A 21,938-nucleotide genomic window follows, 5' to 3' on the forward strand; every position below is an offset into this window, starting at 1 on the left:
GCCCTACGCGGCGTTGCGTCGGGGCCGGCGTGGAGAAGGGAGCCACCGCGCATGCGCTCCAGTGCGCGGGTTGCTCCAGTGCCGTGCTGGCCCCCTGGAGGGGTCAGAATTGCTGATCCTGAGGCCATGTTGACGCCGTCGAGAAACGCGAAGGCGTTTACAACGGCGTCAACACTTCAGAGAATCCCGCCCAAGGTGTTTAAGATGATTGGAGGAGTTGAAAGAGAAGAAATCGAGAAACTGTTTCCTCTGTTGATGAGTACAAAAGTTTAAAATGATAGAAAAACAAATTACTGCTGGAATCTGAAACACAAACAGAAAATGCTGCACAATCGCAGCAACTGTGGAGAGAGAACAGAGCTCACGTTTCGAGTCTGGGTGACTTTGGCAAAGAATCATCCAAACTCGAAACCTTAGCTCCCGTTCTCTCTCCCCAGACCCTGTCAGACCTGCTGAGATTGTGCAGCATTTTCTGCTTTTGTAGCTTAAAATTAGAGCTAGCCTCGATGCTGTCAGAAAGCACATCTCACACAACAAAGGGCATTGCAAAGGTGAATCTCTCTGGGGCACAAATGCTGTTGTAGTAGGTGGAAATTTCAAAACTGGGATTGATGAATTTTTGTTTGGGAAGGGCATTAGTAAATATGGATCAAAGCGAGAAATGGAGCCATGATAATCACCCATGACTTCACTGAGAAGTGGACCAGGCTTGAAGAACTGAATGACCTTGTCTTGTTCAAAATGATCCTAGGGGTGAATAGTTCCCCTTTTGCTCTTGTATTCGCTCTGCGTGAATAGGAGTTGACATCACCCAGAATGTAGCAGATTGAAGCAGATGATTCTTTTCCACCTGATGTGCAGAAGCTGACATTTAGATAAATATGCAATAATAGTAGAGAGCAAACAATTTTCTTTTATCCGTTGTGTATTGCACATACACACATACAAGGGAGCTGATTTTGTGAAGGGAAGGAGTTGGATTTGGATTTGATTTATTGTCACGTGTACGTGAAAAGTACTGTTCTGTGTACAGTCCAGACAGATCGTTCCATACAAGAAAACAAAACGTGGGACATACATAAATACACAATGTAAATACATAGACACAGGCATCGGTGAAGGATATGCAGAGTAGTACTACTCAGTGGAGAAGATGTGTGAAGAGATCAGTTCAGTCCATAAGAGGGTCATTTAGGAGTCTCGTAACAGCGGGGAAGATGCTGTTTTTGAGTCTGTGCGTGTTCTCAGACGTTTGTATCTCCTGCCCGATGGAAGAAATTGGAAGAGTGAATAACCTGGCTTGGGAGGTCTTTGATTATGCTGCCCGCTTTCCCAAGGCAACGGAAGGTGTAGATGGAGTCAATGGATGGGAGGCGGGTTTGCGCGATGGACCGGGCGGTGTCCACGACTCTCTGTAGTTGTCTTGCGGTCTTGGGCCGAGCAGTTGCCATACCAGGCTGTGATGCAGCCAGGTAGGATGCTTTCTATGGTGCATCTGTAAAAGTTGTTAAGAATCAATGCGGACATGCCAAATTTTCTTAGATTCCTCAGGAAGTGTCGACGCTGTTGTGCTTTCTTTATCGTAGCGTAAGCGGGAAAGCTGACCTCAATTGCGGGTTCTAAAAACATAAAAAATAAAGTGGAAATGCGAGAAATACTCTTGCAGGTCAAGCAGCAACCACAGAGAAAGAGAGTTGTTGGACCGGACATGAACTGGGAGGCAGGGGAACAGAGGGGGTGCGGCTGGTCTGCAGTCAGAAAACCTGGAGGCGCGGCAATCCAGAGCCTGCCTGAAAGGTTGTTCTGTAATATTCCCACAGCCAACCTGATCAACAGCTTGGTTCCCTGTCACGTGGGAAATGTTGCAACGCAAATCTGGAGCTGAGCTGAGAGCCAGTGTGTCAATTAAGGAGGAGGTGGATGTGGTCGTTAGTGGTCGGGGGCGATGGCTGCGGGGGAGGGATTTAATCGCTGATGGGGCTTGAACTGGAGGGGAAGGGATCAGGTGGTGATTGGATGGGGCAATTGATGGTCGGGTTTGGACCAATTGCAGAGGAGGGGTAGGCTAATCATTGGATGAAGTTTACTGACAAACATGTTGAGCCTGCAAGGAGCAATCTTTCTGGCTAGAACCAGTGTTGTAAATATTTACCTCGCCGGAGGTCATCGAGCCATGGAGTCCTTTAGGTCTACAGCACAGAGAAGGCCCTTCAGTCCATCACATCTGTGCTGGTCAAAAACAGCCACCTAACCATTCCAATCCCATTTCCCAGCACTTGGCCCAACACCTTGTATGCCTTGGCATTGCAAGTCCACATCTAAATACTTTCTAAATGTTAGGAGGGTTCTCCGCCTCCACCACTCATTCAGACAGAGTTCCAGACTCCCACTGCCCTCTGAATGAAAAACTGTTTCCTCACATCCCATCAAAACCTCCTTCCCTCTGAGCTTAAATTTATGCCCCCTGGTCATTGATCCCTCCACCAAGGAGAAAAGTGTTTTCCTGTCTACTCTACCTATGCCCCACGTAATTTTATACATCTCAATTATGTCCCCTCTCAGTTACTCTGCTCCAAGGAAAACAAGCCCAGTCTATCCAATCTCTCTTCATTACTGAATCTCTCCAGCCCAGGCAACATCGTGATGAATCTCCTCTGCATCCTTCCCAGTGCTATCACACTCCTCCTAAGCACAAGATGGCGCCAGAGCGAGGCGCCTCTCTGCGAGCTCTCCCCAACAGATCCCCTTTTTACTGATCTTACAATTATTCTAATCTTTTAAAATTTAATTCTAAGACTAACATTATTACTAACCTCTCTCTTTTATCTTTTCTTGCACGCTTGAACATCGTCCGAGGCCCATGGAGACCTTTTGACCCGACCCGGCCTGAACTCCATGACCTGGATGCGGATCGGGCCCAAACCGGAAGTGAAGCCCCGATCTCGATTTGGACCTCGGAGCACCCGGCCGCCCAGCCCTGTCACCGGGGGCTGGCGTGTTGTAGCTCCTGTCCCAGTGCTGCCGCTGGGAGCAGTGTTGCAGCTTCTGTCCCAGTGCTGCCGCTGGGAGCAGTGTTGCTGCTGGAGTCACAGTGCTGCCGCTGAGAGCACTGTTGCAGCTTCTGTCCCAATGCTGCCGCTGAGAGCAGTGTTGCTGCTGGTGCCCCAGAGCTGCCGCTGAGAGCAGTGTTGCTGCTGGTGTCCGAGTGCTGCCGCTGGGAGCAGTGTTGCTGCTGGTGTCCCAGTGCTGTCGCTGGGAGCAGTGTTGCAGCTTCTGTCCCAGTGCTGCCGCTGGGAGCAGTGTTGCTGCTGGTGTCCCAGTGCTGCCGCTGGGAGCAGTGTTGCAGCTTCTGTCCCAGTGCTGCCGCTGAGAGCAGTGTTGCTGCTGGTGTCCCAGTGCTGCCGCTGGGAGCAGTGTTGCAGCTACTGTCCCAATGCTGCCGCTGGGAGCAGTGTTGCAGCTTCGGTCCCAATGCTGCCGCTGGGAGCAGTGTTGCAGCTTCTGTCCCAATGCTGCCGCTGGGAGCAGGGTTGCAGCTCCTGTCCCAATGCTGCCGCTGGGAGCAGTGTTGCAGCTTCTGTCCCAATGATGCGGCTGGGGGCAGTGTTGCTGCTGGTGTCCCAATGCTGCCGCTGGGAGCAGTGTTGCAGCTTCTGTCCCAATGCTGCCGCTGGGAGCAGTGTTGCAGCTTCTGTCCCAATGATGCCGCTGGAAGCAGTGTTGCAGCTTCAGTCCCAATGCTGCCGCTGGGAGCAGTGGGACAGAAGCCCAGCAACCCGACCCGAAGAGGTCCGCCCAGCTTCAGTCCCAGTGCTGCAGCTGGGAGCAGTGTTGCAGCTTCAGCCCCAATGCTGCCGCTGGGAGCAGTGTTGCAGCTTCTGTCCCAGTGCTGCCTCTGTGAGCAGTGTTGCAGCTTCAGTCCTAGTGCTGCCGCTGGGAGCAGTGTTGCAGCTTCAGTCCCAATGCTGCCGCTGGGAGCAGTGTTGCAGCTTCTGTCCCAGTGCTGCCTCTGGGAGCAGTGTTGCAGCTTCAGTCCCAGTGCTGCCGCTGGGAGCAGTGTTGCAGCTTCTGTCCCAGTGCTGCCTCTGGGAGCAGTGTTGCAGCTTCAGTCCCAGTGCTGCCGCTGGGAGCAGTGTTGCAGCTTCTGTCCCAATGCTGCCGCTGGGAGCAGTGTTGCAGCTTCAGTCCCAGTGCTGCCGCTGGGAGCAGTGTTGCAGCTTCTGTCCCAGTGCTGCCTCTGGGAGCAGTGTTGCAGCTTCAGCCCCAATGCTGCCGCTGGGAGCAGTGTTGCAGCTTCTGTCACAGTGCTGCCACTGGGAGCAGTGTTGCAGCTTCAGTCCCAGTGCTGCCGCTGGGAGCAGTGTTGCAGCTTCAGTCCCAGTGCTGCCGCTGGGAGCAGTGTTGCAGCCTCAGTCCCAATGCTGCCGCTGGGAGCAGTGTTGCAGCTTCTGTCCCAGTGCTGCCTCTGGGAGCAGTGTTGCAGATTCAGTCCCAGTGCTGCCGCTGGGAGCAGTGTTGCAGCTTCTGTCCCAGTGCTGCCTCTGGGAGCAGTGTTGCAGCTTCAGTCCCAATGCTGCCGCTGGGAGCAGTGTTGCAGCTTCAGTCCCAATGCTGCCGCTGGGAGCAGTGTTGCAGCTTCAGTCCCAATGCTGCCGCTGGGAGCAGTGTTGCAGCTTCTGTCCCAGTGCTGCCTCTGGGAGCAGTGTTGCAGCTTCAGTCCCAATGCTGCCTCTGGGAGCAGTGTTGCAGCTTCTGTCCCAGTGCTGCCTCTGGGAGCAGTGTTGCAGCTTCAGTCCCAATGCTGCCGCTGGGTGCAGTGTTGCAGCTTCAGTCCCAATGCTGCCGCTGGGAGCAGTGTTGCAGCTTCAGTCCCAATGCTGCCGCTGGGAGCAGTGTTGCAGCTTCAGTCCCAATGCTGCCGCTGGGAGCAGTGTTGCAGCTTCTGTCCCAGTGCTGTCTCTGGGAGCAGTGTTGCAGCTTCAGTCCCAATGCTGCCTCTGGGAGCAGTGTTGCAGCTTCTGTCCCAGTGCTGCCTCTGGGAGCAGTGTTGCAGCTTCAGTCCCAATGCTGCCGCTGGGTGCAGTGTTGCAGCTTCAGTCCCAATGCTGCCGCTGGGAGCAGTGTTGCAGCTTCAGTCCCAATGCTGCCGCTGGGAGCAGTGGGACAGAAGCCCAGCAACCCGGCCCCGAGAGGTCCGCCCTGCAACCCGACCCCAGGAGGCCCGCCCAGCAACCCGACCCCGAGAGGCCCGCCCAGCACCCCGACCCCGAGGGACCCGCCCAGCTCCCCGACACTGAGAGGTCCGCCCAGCAACCCGATCCCGAGAGGCCCGCCCAGCAACCCGACCCGGAGAGGCCCGCCCAGCAACCCGACCCCGAGAGGACCGCCCAGCAACCCGACCCCGAGGGACCCGCCCAGCTCCCCGACACTGAGAGGTCCGCCCAGCAACCCGACCCCGAGAGGACCGCCCAGCAACCCGACCACGAGAGACCCGCCCAGCTCCCCGACACTGAGAGGTCCGCCCAGCAACCCGACCCAGAGAGGCCCGCCCAGCAACCCGACCCCGAGAGGTCCGCCCAGTAACCCAACCTACCCTGGAATTGGAGGAAAGAAAAATCCACCTGGAGGCCCGAGGCCCGACCGGGCTTACTCCAAGACCTGACCAGCACATCTCCTGTTCCACCAGGGGGGATAACACTCTTGACCATTACTACTCAAAAATCAAGGGTGCCTACCGTTCCAACCCCCGACCGCACTTTGTAAAATCAGACCATAAAACAGTGCTCCTTCTCCCGGCATACAAGAAGAAACTCGAGCGGGAGAATCCAACGAAGAAGTGCAGTGCTGGTCCGAGGAGACAGAAGAGCTCTTACGTGACTGCTTGGAGACCGTGGACTGGTCCATATTTAAGAACTCAGCGACCAACTTAAATGAGTATACCACCACCGTCACAGACTTCATCAGCAAATGTGTGGATGGCTGCGTGCCATCGAAAGCAGTACGTACGTTCCCCAACTGGAAACCATGGCTCAATCACGAGATTGACACCCTACTGAAGGACAGATCTGAGGCGTTCAATTCAGATGACCCTGACCTATACAAGAAATCCAGGTATGACTCCAAAGCCATACAAGAAGGCAAGAGAGAATATCAGGCCAAGCTAGAGTTACAGACAGACTCTCAGCGATTGTGGCAAGGACTAAACAACATAACGGGCTACAAAGCGAAGCCGGACAGTATCTCTGGCAGCAGCGTACCCGTCCCCGATGAACTCAATGCATTCTATGCTCAGTTCGAGTAGGATTCCAATGATCCGCTGCCGAGTGCCCCAGCAGCCCATTACACACCCATACCCACCATCACAGCTTCCGAAGTTAGATCGGCCTTCCTGAAAGTGAACCCTCGGAAGGCGACGGGTCTGGACGGGATCCCTGTTCGTGCACTCAGAGCCTGCGCGGACCAGCTGGCAGATGTGTTCGTGGACATCTTTAACCTGTCCCTACTCCGCTCCGAGGTCCCCACCTGCTTCAATTAGACCACCAGAGTCGATTTCGGCGGGAGAAGAGCTGGTGAGTCAATTTCAGCGGGGGCAGTGCGGAAGTGATTGCTGGGAGGTAAGTCTGTCCTATAAAAACACTTGTCTTTGCAGGGGCAGGCCAGTCGATTTCGGCGGGAGAAGAGCTGGTGAGTCAATTTCAGAGGGGGCAGTGTGGAAGTGATTGCTGGGAGGTAAGTCTGTCCTTTAAAAACACTTGTCTTTGCAGGGGCAGGCCAGTCGATTTCGGCGGGAGAAGAGCTGGTGAGTCAATTTCAGCGGGGGCAGTGCGGAAGTGATTGCTGGGAGGTAAGTCTGTCCTTTAAAAACACTTACCTGGTCCCGTTTTCGGTCCCTCTTTTCTGTTTTTTAAAAATATTTTAGTACTTAAGGCGGGAACAGGAAGTTCGACCCGCGGACTTCTGGGAAGACCCTCACCAATAAATTCTGGTGGAGAGGAAACCCGAGACACTACACGTGTAGTGTCTCCCACCCGCCCTCCTCCTCTAACCTAATAATAAAACCCATTGGTGTGAGGTAAGTACCATATTTTATTATTAACACTAAGAAGGTAAGTAAGTGATTTTTACTCATTTTTACTTTTGTACCTTTTTCAAATTGTGTGTGCGTCGGGGGGAAACTGAAGTGACATCACAGAAAAGCTGTGGCCTGAGTGGCTGGTTGGGATTCTACACTAAATTAAAAAAAATTGAGCATTGGTAACTAATTAAACATAATTACTTAATTATAATTTAGAGGGATATCTAAGCCAGAGATCGGAGAGTACTATATTTAGCTTTCGCATTTCTATTAGAAATCTAGTGCTAGGAAACAGATAGTTAACAGTAACTTTGAATTTTTAAAAAAGAATATTCAAAAAAAAATAAAAATTAAATTTTAAATTTAATTAATTGACGCAATGTCAGTTAGAGGGGTGCTGTGCTCTGACTGTGAGATGTGGCAGGTCCGGGAGGCTTCCAGCGTCCCGGATGGCTTCATCTGCAGAAAGTGCACCCAACTGGAGCTCCTCACAGACCGCGTGGTTCGGTTGGAGCGGCAATTGGATGCACTTAGGAGCATGAAGGTGGCGGAAAGAGTCATAGATCGCAGTTATGTAAATGTGGTCACACCCAAGGTGCAGGCAGAGAAATGGGTGACCACCAGAAAGGGCAGGCAGTCAGTGCAGGAATCCCCTGTGGTTGTCCCCCTCTTGAACAGATATACCCCTTTGGATACTGTCAGGGGGGATAGCCTATCAGGGGAAAACAGCAGTAGCCAGAGCCGTGGCACCACGGCTGGCTCTGATGTTCAGAAGGGAGGGTCAAAGCGCAGAAGAGTAATAGTAATAGGGGACTCTATAGTCAGGGGCACAGATAGGCGCTTCTGTGGACGTGAAAGAGACTCCAGGATGGTATGTTGCCTCCCTGGTGCCAGGGTCCAGGATGTCTCCGAACGGGTAGAGGGCATCCTGAAGGGGGAGGGCAAACAGGCAGAGGTCGTTGTACATATTGGTACTAACGACATAGGCAGGAAGGGGCATGAGGTCCTGCAGCAGGAGTTCAGGGTGTTAGGCAGAAAGTTAAAAGACAGGACCTCGAGGGTTGTAATCTCGGGATTACTCCCTGTGCCACGTGCCAGTGAGGCTAGAAATAGGAAGATAGAGCAGCTAAACACGTGGCTAAACAGCTGGTGTAGGAGGGAGGGTTTCCATTATCTGGACCACTGGGAGCTCTTCCGGGGCAGGTGTGACCTGTATAAGAAGGACGGGTTGCATCTAAACCGGAGAGGCATAATTATCCTGGCCGCGAGGTTTGCTAGTGTCACACGGGAGGGTTTAAACTAGTATGGCAGGGGGGTGGGGACGGGGGCAATAGGTCAGAAGATGAGAGCATTGAGGGAGAACTAGGGAATAGGGACAGTGTGGCTCTGAGGCAGAGCAGACAGGGAGAAGTTGCTGAACACAGCGGGTCTGGTGGCCTGAAGTGCATATGTTTTAATGCAAGAAGTATTACGGGTAAGGCAGATGAACTGAGAGCTTGGATTGGTACTTGGAACTATGATGTTGTTGCCATTACAGAGACCTGGTTGAGGGAAGGGCAGGATTGGCAGCTAAACGTTCCAGGATTTAGATGTTTCAGGCGGGATAGAGGGGGATGTAAAAGGGGAGGCGGAGTTGCGCTACTGGTTCGGGAGAATATCACAGCTGTACTGCGAGAGGACACCTCAGAGGGCAGTGAGGCTATATGGGTAGAGTTCAGGAATAAGAAGGGTGCAGTCACAATGTTGGGGGTTTACTACAGGCCTCCCAACAGCCAGCGAGAGATAGAGGAGCAGATAGGTAGACAGATTTTGGAAAAGAGTAAAAACAACAGGGTTGTGGTGATGGGAGACTTCAACTTCCCCAATATTGACTGGGACTCACTTAGTGCCAGGGGCTTAGACGGGGCGGAGTTTGTAAGGAGCATTCAGGTGGGCTTCTTAAAACAGTATGTAGACAGTCCAACTAGGGAAGGGGCGGTACTGGACCTGGTATTGGGGAATGAGCCCGGCCAGGTGGTAGATGTTTCAGTAGGGGAGCATTTCGGGAACAGTGACCACAATTCAGTAAGTTTTAAAGTACTGGTGGACAAGGATAAGAATGGTCCTAGGATGAATGTGCTAAATTGGGGGAAGGCTAATTATAACAATATTAGGCGGGAACTGAAGAACATAGATTGGGGGCGGATGTTTGAGGGCAAATCAACATCTGACATGTGGGAGGCTTTCAAGTGGCAGTTGAAAGGAATTCAGGACCGGCATATTCCTGTGAGGAAGAAGGATAAATACGACAATTTTCGGGAACCTTGGATGACGAGAGATATTGTAGGCCTCATCAAAAAGAAAAAGGAGACATTTGTCAGGGCTAAAAGGCTGGGAACAGACGAAGCCTGCGTGGAATATAAGGAAAGTAGGAAGGAACTTAAGCAAGGAGTCAGGAGGGATAGAAGGGGTCACGAAAAGTCATTGGTAAATAGGGTTAAGGAAAATCCCAAGGCTTTTTACACGTACATAAAAAGCAAGAGGGTAGCCAGGGAAAGGGTTGGCCCACTGAAGGATAGGCAAGGGAATCTATGTGTGGAGCCAGAGGAAATGGGCGAGGTACTAAATGAATACTTTGCATCAGTATTCACCAAAGAGAAGAAATTGGTAGATGTTGAGTCTGGAGAAGGGTGTGTAGACAGCCTGGGTCACATTGAGATCCAAAAAGACGAGGTGTTGGGTGTCTTAAAAAATATTAAGGTAGATAAGTCCCCAGGGCCTGATGGGATCTACCCCAGAATACTGAAGGAGGCTGGAGAGGAAATTGCTGAGGCCTTGACAGAAATCTTTGGACCCTCGCTATCTTCAGGGGGTGTCCCGGAGGACTGGAGAATAGCCAATGTTGTTCGTCTGTTTAAGAAGGGTAGCAAGGATAATCCCGGGAACTACAGGCCGGTGAGCCTTACTTCAGTGGTAGGGAAATTACTGGAGAGAATACTTCGAGACAGGATCTACTCCCATTTGGAAGCAAATGGACGTATTAGTGAGAGGCAGCACGGTTTTGTGAAGGGGAGGTCGTGTCTCACTAACTTGATAGAGTTTTTCGAGGAGGTCACTAAGATGATTGATGCAGGTAGGGCAGTGGGTGTTGTCTATATGGACTTCAGTAAGGCCTTTGACAAGGTACCTCATGGTAGACTAGTACAAAAGGTGAAGTCACTCGGGATCAGGGGTGAGCTGGCAAGGTGGATACAGAACTGGCTAGGCCAGAGAAGGCAGAGAGTAGCAATGGAAGGATGCTTTTCTAATTGGAGGGCTGTGACCAGTGGTGTTCCACAGGGATCAGTGCTGGGACCTTTGCTCTTTGTAGTATATATAAATGATTTGGAGGAAAATGTAACTGGTCTGATTAGTAAGTTTGCAGACGACACAAAGGTTGGTGGAATTGCGGATAGCGATGAGGACTGTCGGAGGATACTGCAGGATTTAGATTGTTTGGAGACTTGGGCGGAGAGATGGCAGATGGAGTTTAATCCGGACAAATGTGAGGTAATGCATTTTGGAAGGTCTAATGCAGGTAGGGAATATACAGTGAATGGTAGAACCCTCAAGAGTATTGAAAGTCAAAGAGATCTAGGAGTACAGGTCCACAGGCCATTGAAAGGGGCAACACAGGTGGAGAAGGTAGTCAAGAAGGCATACGGCATGCTTGCCTTCATTGGCCGGGGCATTGAGTATAAGATTTGGCAAGTCATGTTGCAGCTGTATAGAACCTTAGTTAGGCCACACTTGGAGTATAGTGTTCAATTCTGGTCGCCACACTACCAGAAGGATGTGGAGGCTTTAGAGAGGGTGCAGAAGAGATTTACCAGAATGTTGCCTGGTATGGAGGGCATTAGCTATGAGGAGCGGTTGAATAAACTCGGTTTGTTCTCACTGGAACGAAGGAGGTTGAGGGGAGACCTGATAGAGGTATACAAAATTATGAGGGCATAGACAGAGTGGATAGTCAGAGGCTTTTCCCCAGGGTAGAGGGGTCAATTACTAGGGGGCATAGGTTTAAGGTGAGAGGGGCAAGGTTTAGAGTAGATGTACGAGGCAAGTTTTTTACGCAGAGGGTAGTGGGTGCCTGGAACTCGCTACCGGAGGAGGTGGTGGAAGCAGGGACGATAGTGACATTTAAGGGGCATCTTGACAAATACATGAATAGGATGGGAATAGAGGGATACGGACCCAGGAAGTGTAGAAGATTGTAGTTTAGTCGGGCAGCATGGTCGGCACGGGCTTGGAGGGCCGAAGGGCCTGTTCCTGTGTTGTACATTTCTTTGTTCTTTGTTCTTTGTACCACCATCATACCGATGCCAAAGAAAAGCCAGGCAACGTACCTCAATGACTACCGTCCAGTGGCCCTGACTTCAGTCGTAATGAAGTGCTTCGAGAGGTTGATCATGAAGCGCATCACCTCCATACTACCATGATGCCTTGATCCACTGCAATTCGCATACCGCCACAACCGGTCCCACAGCTGACGCCATCTCCCTGACCCTACACTCATCCCTAGAGCATCTTGACACCAAGGACTCCTACATCAGACTCCTATTTATTGACTACAGCTCCACCTTCAACACCTAAATCCCAGCCAAGGTCGTATCGAAGCTCCAAAACCTAGGACTTGGCTCCTCACTCTGCAACTGGATCCTTGACATTCTAACCCACAGACCACAATAAGCAACAACACCTCCTCCACAACAGTCCTCAATACAGGGGTCCCGGATGTCTGTGTACTTAGCCTCCTACTCTACTCCCTGTACACACACGACTGCATGGCAAAATTTGGTTCCAACTCCATCTGCAAGTTTGCTGACGCTACGACAATAGTGGGCCGGATCTCAAATAACGATGAGTCAGAATACAGGAGGGAGATAGAGAATCTAGTCGAGTGGTGCAGCGACAACAATCTATCATAGAACATAGAATATACAGTGCAGAAGGAGGCCATTGGGCCCATCGAGTCTGAACCGGCCCACTTCAGGCCTCACTTCCACTCTATCCCCATAACCCAATAACCCCTCCTAAACTTTTTGGTCACTAAGGGCAATTTAGCATGGCCAATCCACCTAACCTGTACGTCTTTGGACTGTGAGAGGGAACCGGAGCACCCAGAGGAAACCCACGCAGGCACGAGGAGAACGTGCAGACTCAGAACACACAGTGACCTAGCGGGGAATCGAACCTGGGACCCTGGCGCTGTGAAGCCAAAGTGCTATCCATTTGTGCTACCGTGCTGCCCCAAATTGCCAGCAAAACTAAAGAGCTGGTCATTGACTTCAGAAAGCAAAGTACTGTATACACCCCTGTCAGCATCAACGGGACCGAGGTGGAGATGGTTAGCAGTTTCAAATTCCTAGTGGTACACATCTCCAAAAATCTGTTCTGGTCCACCCATGTCGATGCTACCACCAAGAAAGCACAACAGCGCCTATACTTCCTCAGGAAACTAAGGAAATTTGGCATGTCCACATTAACCTTCACTAACTTTTACAGATGCACCATAGAAAGCATCCTATCAGGCTGCATCACAGCCTGGTATGCCAACTGCTTGGCCCAGGACCGCAAGAAACTTCAGAGAGTCGTGAACACCGCCCAGTCCATCACACGAACCTGCCTCCCATCCATTGACTCCATCTACACCTCCCGCTGCCTGGGGAAAGCGGGCAGCATAATCAAAGACCCCTCACACCCGGCTTACTCACTCTTCCAACTTCGTCCATCGCGCAGGAGATACAAAAGTCTGAGAACACACACGAACAGACTCAAAAATAGCTTCTTCCCCACTGTTACCAGACTCCAAAACGACCCTCTTATGGACTGACCTCATTAACACTACTCCCCTGTATGCTTCAACCGATGTCGGTTTTATGTAGTTACATTGTATATGTTGTGTTGCCCTATTATGTATTTCCTTTTATTTCCTTTTCTTTTCATGTACTTAATGATCTGTTGAGCTGCTCGCAGAAAAATACTTTACATTGAACCTCGGTACACGTGACAATAAACAAAATCCAAATCCAAATCCAAATGTGGATTCCAGAACTGCACACAATACTCTCGCTATGGCCTAACCAATGCTTTATACAGTTCCAGCATAAGCTCCCTGCTCTTAAACTCTGTGCCTCGCGATGAAAGGCAAGTATACTGTATGCTTTCTGAACCACTTTAACGACCTGCCCTGCTACATTATGTGGCTGGAGTTCATCACACAAAGGCTCCTCTGATCATCGATGCTTCCCAGGATCCTGTCATCCATCATGTATTCCCATGTCATATTTGTCCTGCCCAAGGGCACCACCTCACACTTATCTGGACTGAATTCCATTTCCCATCTATTAGAAGTTAACACGTGGCTGAAAGAGGGGTTCTTTTTCATGGGACACTGGCATCAGTTTTGGGACAGGGAGGACCGATACCGTTGGGATGGTCTCCACCTGAACCGAGCTGGGACCAGTGTTCTGGCGAAAAGAGTAAATAGGGTGGACAATAGGACTTTAAACGAAAGATTGGGGGGGGAAGGGAAAGTCAGGGAACCAAGAGGTGAAGTAATCAGTGGGAAGCGTAACTGCTTAGGAATACAAAAAAGCACGAAAAGACAGAACTCAGGAGAGGTTACGATAGTCCCCATCTCACAAAATATGACACAGTGTATCGAAAGGCTCAGTAAACCAAGGTCCACCACACTAAGAAAACAAAAAGGGATGGTCATTAGAGAATTAAAGGTGCTATATGTAAATGCGCGCAGTGTACGGAACAAGGTAGATGAGCTTGTGGCCCAGATTGTGACTGGCAGGTATGATGTGGTAGGCATCACAGAGACGTGGTTGCAGGGCGTTCAGGACTGGCATTTAAACATCCAGGGATTCACAACCTATTGAAATGACAGAGAGGTGGGCAGGGGGGCGGGGTTGCCTTGTTAATTAGGAATGAAATTAAATCAATAGCACTAAACGACATAGGGTCAGATGATGTGGAGTCTCTGTGGGTAGAGTTGAGGAACCACAAAGGCAAAAAAACCATAATGGGAGTTATGTACAGGCCTCCTAACAGTGGTCAGGACCAGGGGCACAAAATGCACCACGAAATAGAAAGGGCATGTCAGAAAGGCAAGGTCACAGTGATCATGGGGGACTTCAATATGCAGGTGGACTGGGTAAATAATGCTGCCAGTGGACCCAAAGAAAGGGAATTCATTGAATGTTTACAGGAGGGCTTTTTGGAACAGCTTGTGATGGAGCCCACGAGGGAAGAGGCCATTCTGGATAAGTCAAACTTGATAAAAGATCTTAAAGTAAGGGAACACTTAGTGATCATAATATGGTCGAATTCAGTCTGCAATTTGAAAGAAAGAAGGTAGAATCAGATGTAAAGGTGTTACAGTTAAATAAAGGTAACTACAGGGGCTGAGGGAGGAACTGACGAAAATCGACTGGGAGCAGAGCCGAGTGGGAAAGACAGTACATAGAACATAGACCATAGAACGATAGAGCGCAGTACAGGCCCTTCGGCCCACGATGTTGCACCGAAACAAAAGCCATCTAACCTACACTATGCCATTATCATCCATATGCTTATCCAATAAACTTTTAAATGCCCTCAATGTTGGCGAGTTCACTACTGTTGCCGGTAGGGCATTCCACGGCGTCACCACTCTTTGCGTAAAGAACCTACCTCTGACCTCTGTCCTATATCTATTACCCCTCAATTTAAAGCTATGTCCCCTCGTGCCAGCCATTTCCATCCACAGGAGAAGGCTCTCACTGTCCACCCTATCTAACCCCCTGATCATTTTGTATGCCTCTATTAAGTCTCCTCTTAACCTTCTTCTCTCCAACGAAAACAACCTCAAGTCCATCAGCCTTTCCTCATAAGATTTTCCCTCCATACCAGGCAACTTCCTGGTAAATCTCCTCTGCACCCGCTCCAAAGCCTCCACGTCCTTCCTATAATGCGGTGACAAGAACTGTACGTAATACTCCAAATGCAGCCGTACCAGAGTTTTGTACAGCTGCAACATGACCTCCTGACTCCGGAACTCAATCCCTCTACCAATAAAGGCCAACACTCCATAGGCCTTCTTCACAACCCTATCAACCTGGGTGGCAACTTTCAGGGATCTATGTACATGGACACCTAGATCCCTCTGCTCATCCACACTTCCAAGAACTTTACCATTAGCCAAATATTCCGCATTCCTGTTATTCCTTCCAAAGTGAATCACCTCACACTTCTCTACATTAAACTCCATTTGCCACCTCTCAGCCCAGCTCTGCAGCTTATCTATGTCCCTCTGTAACCTGCTACATCCTTCCTCACTGTCGACAACACCACCGACTTTAGTGTCGTCTGCAAATTTACTCACCCACCCTTCTGCGCCTTCCTCTAGGTCATTGATAAAAATGACAAACAGCAACGGCCCCAGAACAGATCCTTGTGGTACGCCACTTGTAACTGAACTCCATTCTGAACATTTCCCATCAACCACCACCCTCTGTCTTCTTTCAGCAAGCCAATTTCTGATCCAAATCTCTAAATCACCCTCAATCCCCAGCCTCCATATTTTCTGCAATAGCCTACCGTGGGGAACCTTATCAAACGCTTTACTGAAATCCATATACACCACATCAACTGCTCTACCCTCGTCTACCTGTTCAGTCACCTTCTCAAAGAACGCGATAAGGTTTGTGAGGCATTGCAGTAGAACAGCAATGGCAGGAGTTTCTGGGAGTAATTGAGGACACAGTACAGAGGTTCATCCCAAAGAAAAGAAAGGTTATCAGAGGGGGGTTTAGGCAGCCATGGCTGACAAAGGAAGTCAGGGAATGCATCAAAGCAAAAGAGAAAGCCTATAATGTGGCAAAGAGTCGTGGGAAGTCAGAAGATTGGGAAGGCTACAAAAACAAACAGAGGATAACAAAGAGAGAAATAAGGAAAGAGAGGATCAAATATGAAGGTAGGCTAGCCAGTAACATTAGGAATGATAGTAAAAGTTTCTTTGAATACATTAAAATCAAATGGGAGGCAAAAGTAGACATTGGGCCGTTCCAAAATGACGCTGGTAATCTAGTGATGGGAGACAAGAAAATAGCTGAGGAACTACATAAGTACTTTGCGGCAGTCTTCACTGTAGAAGACATGAGTAATATCCCAACAATTCAGGAAGTCAGGGGGCAGAGTTGAATATGGTAGTCATCACAAAGGAGAAAGTGCTAGAGAAACTAAGAGGTCTAAAAATTGATAAATCTCCGGGCCCAGATGGGCTACATCTTAGAGTTCTAAAGGAGATAGTTGAAGAAATAGTGGAGGCATTAGTTATGATCTTTGAAAAGTCACTGGAGTCAGGGAAAGTCCCAGAGGATTGGAAAATCGCTGTTGTAACCCCCCTGTTCAAAAAGGGAACAAGGAAAAAGATGGAAAATTATAGGCCAATTAGCCTCACCTCGGTTGTTGGCAAGATTCTAGAATCCATTGTTAAGGATGAGATTTCTAAATTCTTGGAAGTGCAGGGTCGGATTAGGACAAGTCAGCATGGATTTAGTAAGGGGAGGTCATGCCTGACAAACCTGTTAGAGTTCTTTGAAGAGATAACAAATAGGTTAGACCAAGGAGAGCCAATGGATGTTATCTATCTTGACTTCCAAAAGGCCTTTGATAAGGTGCCTCACGGGAAACTGCTGAGTAAAATAAGGGCCCATGGTATGCGAGGCAAGGAACTCACATGGATTGATGATTGGCTGTCAGGCAGAAGGCAGAGAGTTGGGATAAAAGGTTCTTTTTCGGAATAGCAACCGGTGACGAATGTTGCAGGGTTCAGTGTTCGGGCCACAGCAGTTCTCTTTATATATTAACGATCTAGATGACGGGACTGGGGGCATTCTGGCTAGGTTTGCCGATGATACAAAGATAGGTGGAAGGGCATGTAGTATTGAGGAGGTGGGGAGGCTGCAGAAAGATTTAGACAGTTTAGAAGAGTGGTCCAAGAAATGGCTGATGAAATTCAACGTGGGCAAGTGCGAGGTCTTGCACTTTGGAAAAAAGAATAGAGGCATGGACTATTTTCTAAACGGTGGCAAAATTCATAATGCTGAAGTGCAAAGGGAGTCCTAGTCCAGTATTCTCTAAAGGTAAACTTGCAGGTTGAGTCTGTAATTAAGAAAGCAAATGCAATGTTGTCATTTATCTCAAGAGGCTTGGAATATAAAAGCAGGGATGTACTTCTGAAGCTTTATAAAGCACTAGTTAGGCCCCATTTAGAATACTGTAAGCAATTTTGCGCCCCACACCTCAGGAAGGACATACTGGCACTGGAGTGGGTCCAGCGAAGATTCACACGGATGATCCCAGGAATGGTAGGCCTAACATATGATAAACGTCTGAGGATCCTGGGATTATATTCATTGGAGTTTAGGAGGTTGAGGGGAGATCTAATAGAAACTTACAAGATAATGAATGGCTTAGATAGGGTGGACGTAGGGAAGTTGTTTCCATTAGCAGGGGAGACTAGGACCCGGGGGCACAGCCTTATAATAAAAGGGAGTCACTTTCGAACAGAGGTGAGGAGAAATTTCTTCAGCCAGAGAGTGGTGGGTCTGTGGAATTCATTGCCACAGAGGGCGGTGGAGGCCGGGACGTTGAGAGTCTTTAAGACAGAAGTTGGTAAATTCTTGATTTCTCGAGGAATTAAGGGCTATGGAGAGAGTGCGGGTAAATGTAATTGAAATCAGCCATGATTGAATGGTGGAGTGGACTCGATGGGCCGAATGGCCTTACTTCCGCTCCTCTGTCTTATGGTCTTGTGGTCTTATTAGCCCATCAGCCCAGTCTACCTATATCCTCCTGTAATCTCAGGCTATCCTCACTTTTTAGCATTCCACCAATTTTTGTATCATCCGCGAACTTACTGTTCAACCCCCCGACATTCAAGTCCAAATCATTTATATAAATCGCCAACAGTAAGTGCCCAACACTGATTCCAGCAGGATTCCACTGGACACAGGCTTCCAGACATGAACACACCCCTCAACCATCACCCTCTGCTTCCAGCCATTCAGGCGATTCTGGATCCAATTTTCCAAGCTTCCTTGGATGCCATGGACTCTTACCTTCACTGTCAGTCACCCGTGTAGGACTTTACTTGCTGAAGTCCAAGTAAACTGCGTCAAATGCACTGCCTTTATCAACACACCTGGTCACCTTTTCAAAAAAGTCAATCAGGTTGGTCAGACATGACCTCCCCTTAACAAAACCATACTGGCTGTTCCTGATTAATCGCTGCCTCTCCAAATGCAGACCAATTCTGTCTCTCCGAATTGCTTCCAATAGCTTCCCCACCACTGAGGTTAGACTGACTATCCTGCAGTTTCCTGGTTTATCCCTTCCTCCCTTCTTGAATAATGTTACCACATTGACTATCCTCCAGTCCTCCTGTGGCCAGAGAGGAATTGAAAATTATTGCCAACGCCCCTGATATTTCCTCCCTTGCCTCACTCAACAGCCTGGGATACATTTCATCTGGCTCTGGAGGTTTATCTAGTTTTCAGCCTGCCAGACCACTCAGAACCTCCTCTTATGTCTATGTTAATTTCTTTAATTTTATCACAGTCCTTCTCCCTGATTTCTATACCCACATCGTCCCTCTCAATAGTGAACACTGACACAAAGTATTCATTTATAACCCCACCTACACCCTCCGGCTAGACACACAGGTTATCACTGTGCTCCGAAAATGTGCCTTATTCTTTCCCTGGTTGCCCTGTGCTCATATGGCCACAGTGGCTAGAGACCCTGCTTCTGAACCAGCTTTGAGTCGTGGTCCAGGAATTGATGACCTTGGAAGGTTAATTCAAAATGTGTCCAAATATCAACCTGCAAATCCTTCCAACACACGTGATGGGGAAAAGGTCATAACAGGACAGCTTCCAGGCCACCTAGGTGATGGAAATAATGTTGGAGTCTCTACCATCATTATTCGGAGCTCTAATCTCTGAGATGTATGTGTGTATTGCTACAGCAACTCAGAATCCTGGAGTGAAATGCAGCCAAATAGCTACCTCATTCATTCAGTTTCCCTCACCTCCTTTCACCTTGGAAACAAACCACTTGTGGTCAAACATAATTAAATTACTGTTAATTTGAAGGAACGAAGCCTAATTAAAATACTTAAATGATCAACTCTTGCAAATGGATCGGTCGTCGCCTCTTCTTCTGTCTTCATCACAACTGCGGGTCCAAAGAGCTTTTAAATCTCTGACCTGGCCGCAAGCTACATGTTTTGGGGGTTACAGTTCAGCATGGTAGCACAAGTGGATAGCACTGTGGCTTCACAGCGCCAGGGTCCCAGGTTCGATTCCCCGCTGGGTCACTGTCTGTGCGGAGTCTGCACGTTCTCCCCGTGTCTGCGTGGGTTTCCTCCGGATGCTCCAGTTTCCTCCCACAGTCCAAAGACATGCAGGTTAGGAGGATTGACCATGATAAATTGCCCTCAGTGACCAAAAAAAAGGTTAGGAGGGGTTATTGGGTTACGGGGTATAGGGTGGAAGTGAGGCCTTAAGTGGGTCGGTGCAGACTCGATGGGCCGAATGGCCTCCTACTGCACTGTATGTTCTATGTTATCCCGAAATCTGCTGCCTGGGAAAATGGGGGCAATGGGTACGATTTGAAAAAGCGCCTCATCGAAAGTTGAGATTAAATTCATCAATCTTCTGTTGAGTTGAAGAGGTGCAGTCCTTCGAGTGGGCACTTTCCATCCCCTTGGACAGTTTCAGAATCTGACCACCACTTCCATTTCTTTCTCAGGCAGCAAGTGCGGAGAATATTCCGCTCTTCATGTCACCTCTCTTGCCTCCTACATTGTCGCCTTCAATTTTGCGCTTTCCTCCCCTATCCCTCCCTCTGGCCTCGTTTAAAACCTGTTCCTTCTCCATTTGTATTCCTGTTCTGGGGAAAGGTCACCAAGGCAAGCTAGTACATTTACTTCCCTCCCCGCGGATGTATCCAGATCTGCTGAGTAATTCCTGCATTCGCTGCTTTTATTTATGTTTTGAACTTGTTTTGACTGGATTTGGCCGACTCGGAAGAGAACTGAATGCTTCCGCATGGTGGATGGAGCAGTCAATCACCTTTAAATTTCAAAAGGAGTCAACAGGGCTTAACTTGAGTGCGGGAGGTTGATTCAACTGAGGTGTTTCGGGTGGTGAAAAGGTAGATTAAAAGTGAACCATTTCCTTTGGATGGGAGGGGGTCCAGGGCGAGGGGGCATAACCTTAAGATTAGAGCTAATTTGTTCAAGGAGACATTGGGAACATGTCTTCAGACAAAAGGTAACGAAGAGAGGGAACTGTGTCCCCCGAGAAGCTGTCAAGGCTGGGGGTCAGTTGAAAGTTTCTAAACTGAGATTGGTAGGTTTTTATTAAGCAAGGCTGTTAAATTATCGAGCGAAGGCAGACTGAGGTAATCAGCCATTATTTCATTGAGGAGCAATAGAACAGGCTTGAAAGAGCTGTTTAGCCTCCTACTGTTCCTCGGGATGAATAAGTCCTCTTTTTGCTCTGCTTGCACTGTGTATATATCGGGATTGACACCACCTACAATGTAGCAGAAACTAGCAGATAATTCTTCTGCACCTGATGGGGGGACTGACATTTGGATAAATATGCACTGTGCAATCATTGTGAGAGCGAGCAATTTCCTTTCATCTGTTGTGTATTGTGCGCACACACAGGAGCTGATGTTGTCAAGGAAAGGAATAAACTCATCTCAAAGGCAAAATATTGCTGAACGTTGGAAATATCAAATATAAACTGGAAATACGCAGCAGGTCTAACGGCATCAATGGGGAGAGAGAAAGGATTCATAGATTGGATATTAGCAGGGCCATAGAGAAGGTGGGGTTGGTTGGAAAACTTGATGCTCGGGCATCGCAAAGGTAACTAGAAATGTTTTCCTGTGGTGCAACTCGCCTGGTTGACAGGCTGTTCTCCTGCCATGTGGGAGACACTGCCCCAGAGGGCCGTAGCTAAGCTTGGCTAAGAGCGGGGGTAGGAGTTAGATCGCTGAGGTGATTTTAGCCTCAAGTCTACTTCCACATCTGCTCCGCATATCCCTTGATTTCCCCAGAGGCCAAATACTTGCGGATCTCATCCTTAATTCAATATGCACAATAGTGGAATATCCACAATCCTCAGGGGGAGGGCTAACGAATTCCAAAGATTCACCAGCCAGAGAGTGAAGAAATTTCTCCTTATCTCAGTCCGAAAGCATCAGCCCCTCAGCTTGAGACTGTTCTAGGTTTCCCAACCAGGGAACACAACCTCTCAGCATCTGGACTGACTGTCCCCTTCAGAATCTTCAATGAGATCATTTTTCATTCTTCCAATTTTCAGAGAACATGGGCGAAATTCCCAAAACGGCGCCAATCAGACCGGCATCGCGCCGCCCCAAAGGTGCGGAATGCTCCGCATCTTTGGGGGCCGAGCCCCGACATTGAGGGGCTAGGCCGGCGCCGGAGGGATTTCCGCCCCGCCAGCTGGCGGAAACTGCGTTTGTTGCCCCGCCAGCTGGCACGGAAATGACATCCCCGGGCGGCGCATGCGCGGGAGTGTCAGCGGCCGCTGACAGTTTCCCGCGCATGCACAGTGGGGATAGTCTCTTCCGCCTCCGCCATGGTGGACACCGTGGCGGAGGCGGAAGGGAAAGAGTGCCCCCACGGCACAGGCCCGCCCGCGGATCGGTGGGCCCCGATCACGGGCCAGGCCACCGTGGGGGCACCCCCCGGGGTCAGATCGCCCCGCGCCCCCCCCCAGGACCCCGGAGCCCGCCCACGCCGCCTTGTCCC

This window comes from Scyliorhinus torazame, chromosome 8, assembly GCF_047496885.1.
Source record: "Scyliorhinus torazame isolate Kashiwa2021f chromosome 8, sScyTor2.1, whole genome shotgun sequence".
Taxonomy (NCBI): Eukaryota; Metazoa; Chordata; class Chondrichthyes; order Carcharhiniformes; family Scyliorhinidae; genus Scyliorhinus; species Scyliorhinus torazame.